Genomic DNA, 6,000 nt, shown 5'->3' on the forward strand with positions numbered 1-6,000 from the left:
CATGAGAAATAACTTACAAATCACAAACTTCAGTTTCCCCATGGTCTAAGATGAAATTATTTTAGCACTCAAGACTTTCTGAAATCTGGCACCAACTTACATTTCCAATTATTTCTCATTATACTACACTTCTGGTTTTCTACATTCCAAATAACCTCAGACTATTAATCATTCTTCAATATCATATTCAATATATTCTCTCCAACTTCCATACATTTGCTGATTACTAACCCTATTATCTCTAGAATGCAACCTCTCCATATCTCAGCATGTGGAAATTCTTACCCCTCTTTCGAGACCCAACTCAAGGGGCCCTTTTCTTCATGAAATTTTCCCCACTCAACCAGCTAAAAATGATTCCCAACTACCCAACCCTAAATGTCTAAAGTCACTGTATCTGATCCCTCCTTTCCACTTAATCACATTCCAACTTATAGATATCCATATATGTATCTTTTCTCCTACTAGACTAAGCTTCTAGAGGGACCAGAAATATGTCAGTAATGCTTTTTTTGTATCCCCAATGACAAGCACAGATTCTTGAAATTGTAACTACTTAAGAGTAAATGTTTTGCTAAAATGAAGTAATAATGGGGCAGCTAGATAGCTCAGTGGATTGAGAGCCAGGCCTAGGGACAGGAGGTTCTGGGTTCAAATCTAAGCTGAGACACTTCCTACCTAGTGTGACAGTAGGCAATCTGCCTAGCACAGGGCAGACTGAACTGAAGAAAAAGATCCTACCAACACACGGACACATAGACAGACACAATGGGCAAAATAAGCCCAAAAAGCTTCTAGTGATAGTACTAGTCCATCAAGGGTGCTTTCTGCAATCAGGCCACAAAACTTGGTTCAGACCAAGTAAAGCCTAATAAACAGCTTCAGAACCAGTCCTTCCCTCTCCATTAGCAAACTACAAATCAAACCTCCCTAGCTACCATTGAGATGATTATATATCAAAGGAGACAAACTCCACCATATTCCTACCTGTCTTCTAAGTCTTTGAAATCTTGATAAACCAAATGCTATAAAGATGCAGTCAAAAGTAGATGGTTAAAAGGTGACACGTTCCTTAGAAATTAAAATCCTACAATTAAAATAATACTTCACAAAACGAGGTGGGTTTTGGTGCAAGGGACTACGATTCCTGGAGGACGTAAAGTCTGTCATTTAGGTGAAAGGAAACCAGAGAGACTACGGAGTTATTACTGGGAAGAAGTTCGGTTTCTAGATAAGCTGTCGTTGGAAATGAGGCGATTTAGTGTGGGAGTCTTATGAAGGGAGAAGTCCTGCCAGCGAGGGAGAAGTAAGGAATGGGGAAGGGACAGGCTTCGGGTCCTCCAAAGTTGGGAAAAAAGGAACTATGTCTCAGAGGTCAAGGAAGTGTCCTTCTGGAAAGGTACGTAAGGGCTTCCAGCGGAGGAGGAAGTGGGGAAGGACTGGAGGGGGAGGGGAGCAGGATGGTGGGGGAGAGGGAAGGCAAGGTAGAGGGGAAGGGGAGCAGAGCTACGGAGGGATGGGGGAAGAGCTATTAAGGAAGTCTGAAAAGGCCTAAAAGAGGGAAGAACTAAGCAGGAAAGGATGGCTGATCAAGGGGGGAAGGGCAAAGGAGGGATTGAGGGAAGAAGGGATGACTAGGAGGGGAAGGGCTGGGGTCCTGAAGGAAAGCTGTTAAAGCGAGGGAAGGGAAGAGGAGGGGCCGAGAAAGGAAGAGCAACCAGGGAGAGGAGGGGCCGGGCCAGGAGATTGGGGGATGAGGAGCTGTCAAGAAGGGGATGAGGCTTGGGGGGCGGAGTAGAGGGAAGACAGTTCGGGGAAGGAAGAGCTGTCAGGGAGAGGAAGGGACTCCGGAGGAGTGGCAGACGGCAGACACTAGGAAGAGCGAGTTCGCAGTACCTGGAGCTCGGGAGGCCAGGGCTGGGGCTGTTACCGAAGGTCAGGGGTCTCCTCGGGGTCAAGGGTCAGACGCTCGCCACCAGGTGGGGCTCAGCCTCCTACTCTGGTAGCCCCGGATGAGCCGGTTCGGCGCGGGGGCCAGCCTTCAGGGTCGCGCGCAGCGGAGGAGGGAGGGGAGAAAGGATAGGGGGAGGGGAGAGCACGGACGTCGGCTGGTCCTAAACTGGAGCGCGCGAGGGGTAGGTAGCATTGGGAGGGGCCCATGCGCGCGCGGCGCCTTCTCGCGCCAAAAATTCCAAATGAACCTCGCGGGCCCCGCCCTGGAATGCCTCCAGCCCCGCCTCCGTATGATGAATTCACCAATGAGAGGCGCCGCTTCTAACCCCGCTCCTCATTAAGCCCCCGCCCACATGGGCGGCTAGGCCTTAGATTCCGCCTACCCGCTCCCTGGACGACGTCAGCGAAGCCGTGGGGCGGACTCGACAGCTGTGGAGCCCCACCTACTGTGCGTCCTGGAAGAAGCCCTGCAGGTCCCAGGCTGGGCACAGCACGTGGTGCTACCTCCGCTGTCCTCTGCTAGCCACGTGAGAACCCTGGAAAGTACGAACATCCCGGGATCTGAAAGTTCCTGTCTAGTTCCAGCTACGCGGAATGCCCGCGGTAGCAGACTAGTGGTCTTCCAGACTCTGCCTGAAGACCTAAGATGAAGGAGAACCAACTCTATCCCGGGGCAGCTCATTGCACTTTGGGACAGCTCTAATCCTTAGGAAGTTTGACCTGACATCAAAGCTAAAATTGGCCCTCTCCACCTTCCACTCTATTGTTCTGAGACCTACCTTACCTTCCTAGTCAGAGGCAAAGAGTTATCAAAGTGGATGTAGTAGTGCTGGACCTGGAGAAGAGCTGAATTCAAATTCAGCCTCAAGATACTTGCTAGGTATATGACGTTAGGCTGACTCTTTGGAACCCCGTTTGGGATTTTCTTGGCAAAGATACTGAAATGGTTTGCCATTTCTTTCACCAGCTCATTTTTCAGATGAGGCCAACAGTTAAGTGACTTACCCAGGGTCATAGAGCTAAGAAGTGTCTGAAGCCAGATCTGAATATAAGAGGAGTCATCCGTCTCCAGGCCCAGCACTGTGCCACCAAAATACTATGAAGGGAGTCCCTACGAGTGTGCAGTTTTAAATTACAAAAGCTTTAACAGTTTATTATATGTTTAATATTGCCCAGATTCTCCCTGAAGTAGGGGAATACATTACCCCCACACACACACCCTAAGGCAGCTCACTCTACTTTTTTCCAGTGGCTCTAATGGTAAGAGAAGTCACAAAGACTGAACAACAACAAAGACTGTTGTTTTCACCTAATATCAAACCTAAATCTTCCTCTCCTCAACTTCCACCCCCATTGCTTGGGTTTCTGCCCTCTGGAAACAAGCAGAGAATGCCTAATTTTTCATCCACATGACTGCCCTTTTAATAGGGCTATCTTTCATTACCATTTAGAATTGAAAGGAATCCCAGGAATCACCTAGTCCAACTTGTACTCAAAACAAGTTTTCTCTACAAAATAACCCAATCAGGCCTGTCTACCAACTAATCTTCACTGGCCATGGTTTCTCTTCTCATCATTCTGGTCATCTCCAGCTTGTCAGTTGCCCTGTGGGATGTAATCAGTGTCAATAAGATTGGATCTTTTCCTCCCACTAACTCCCTTCCCTGACCTCATCACTCTTACCTTCAGAACTATGCACTACAGGAAGCAGAATGAGAGTATAGTGACTTGTCATCTGAAACAGGCCACTTTAAAAAAACAAATTGCTTGGTTAAGAGAACTGTGAAGAAGTACAAGGACAGTTACGATGAAGTGCGGTGAAACAGCACAAGAGGGGCTTATCTTGTACAATAGCAGACTCTCTCCAGAATCCAAGAACTTTGGACAGAGGTCTGCTAGAGCCCAATCAGATAAATAAAGAGAGCCAGCCACCTTGGACTACGCAGTCAGAACTTTGTAGGAAACATCTACCAGTGCCATGACCAGTGCCTGCATCATGAGTTTGTAAATCCCTGGTAATAGAAGCTGAAGGAGATTTTTACCAAAGTGAAATTCATCTCCTTGAGATTTTGGCTGTGGGCAAGATAAACTCAAACCATTAATGGGTCACAGCACAGGAGTTACTGAAGAGATGGTGTCCTCTTTTCTGGGGAAGTGAAGCAGCCATCTGGGAAGTCTTGCTACTATATTTTAGCCTCTTTCTATTTCAGTAAATATACCTAAACTATAATGTGAGTGGCTTATCTTTAGGTCACATGAAGTGGGATAGAGATAAAATTAGTAATGGGAAACAAGGCATGAGCTATTTTGGGAGTTTTTTCCCAAAGCTTAAACATCTGAGTAGGGATGAAATATAAGCTAAAGTTCTGAAATAGATTTTTGAAACGTTATAAGCAGATAGTTTTGCATTTTTTTAAACCCTTGACCAAACTCAAAGGAACCTAGATCAAGGTTGAAGGGCATGTATTTCTGTATTATACAAGAAGGAAGCCTCCTAAACTTGGCACACATGGAGACTAGACATCTTGCAGCATCTCCTTCATACATGGGATACTCTGTACCCTACTTATCTTTACACAGTGGAATCAAACCCTCCATTTCAGTAAGATGTGATGCCTAGAACTGAACATGGTATTTTACAGTCTGACCAATGCAAATTACAAAGGAACTATCCTCTCCCTAGCTCTAAGCTTTATAGCTTTATAGCTCTCAATGAGTCTAGAATTGCATTACATCTTTGGCATAATGCATAGAGTGCCGGTCTTGGAGTCAGAAGACCTGAGTTCAAGTCTTGCCACAGAAACTTACTAGCTATGTCACATATGCCTAAATCTCAGGATTTGTTTTCTCATCTATAAAATAGATATAATAATAATAATACCTAACTCTAAGGGTTGTTGTGAGGATTAAATAAGATAACAAACATAAAGGGCTTTGCAAACTTTTCTAGGTAGCACAGTGAGGTGTATGAGATGTTCAGGAAGGATTAGCACCTCTGGTGAGTAGGTTTACCCAGCCTTTTTCAGGGCTGCTCATCCACCAAACTTTCTTGTGGCTCCAAGAAGTTGTAGCATTGAACAATGGCCATTCCCCAGTAAAACCTTCTAGGCAGACAGACTAAATCAGGTTGAGGGTAACTAACAGGCCTCAAACCTAACAATGATTAGAGAGGATGTCTTCTCCAAGCACATGAAGACTTGCCCTGGCAGAATGAATGGATGAGAACAAATTGTTCCAGTGGCCATAAAGGCAACTGAAACAGGTATTGTGGTGTCTAGAGCTTGGTTAGACATGGAAGATGCCAAGGTCATCTGCTGCATCCCCAGCCATCACCAGTTGTCCTGACTTTTGTCTTGCCACTGGACTTTGATGACTCTGAAAGAGAATGAGGCTGACAATATTTTGCAACTCTGTCTCACTTAAATCCAATTCTCTGCCAAGCCATCACCCATTTGTGATATCATTGGTTCTCTTTCAAAACAAAGGACCAACAATAATGAGACGGTGCAGTGGTTAGAGGATAAGCCTGGAGACAGGAACATTCCTCTTCCTGAGTTCAAATCTGACCTCAGACACTCACTAATTGGGTGACCCTGGGCAAGTCACAACCCTGTTAGCCTCAGTTTCTTCATCTGTAAAATGAGCTAGAGAAGGAAATGGCAGATTGCTCCAGTATCTTTGCCAAGAAAACTCTAAATGGGGTCATAAAGAGTCAGGAACTACTGAACAACAACAAAAAGTAGTTATTCTTATTATCACTTTATCATTATATTGAACTTTCAGTCCTCAAAAACTCTCAGATCACAAACTCATTTCTGTCCACACCTCCACCATCCTGTCCTTGTCAATCTGACTTCCTGAGCTCAGGTGTAAAACTTATATTATCCATACTAAATGTCATCAGTCCAACATTTTAGCTTGTTGAGACCTTTTTGGATCCTGACTGTCATCTAGTGTGTTAGCAGTTCCTGTCAGTTCCATGTCATTTGCAAATTTAATAAGCATTCTATTTATTCCTTCATCTGAGTCATCTGACAAAACTTAAGA

The sequence above is a fragment of the Gracilinanus agilis genome, chromosome 1 (assembly GCF_016433145.1).
Source record: "Gracilinanus agilis isolate LMUSP501 chromosome 1, AgileGrace, whole genome shotgun sequence".
Taxonomy (NCBI): Eukaryota; Metazoa; Chordata; class Mammalia; order Didelphimorphia; family Didelphidae; genus Gracilinanus; species Gracilinanus agilis.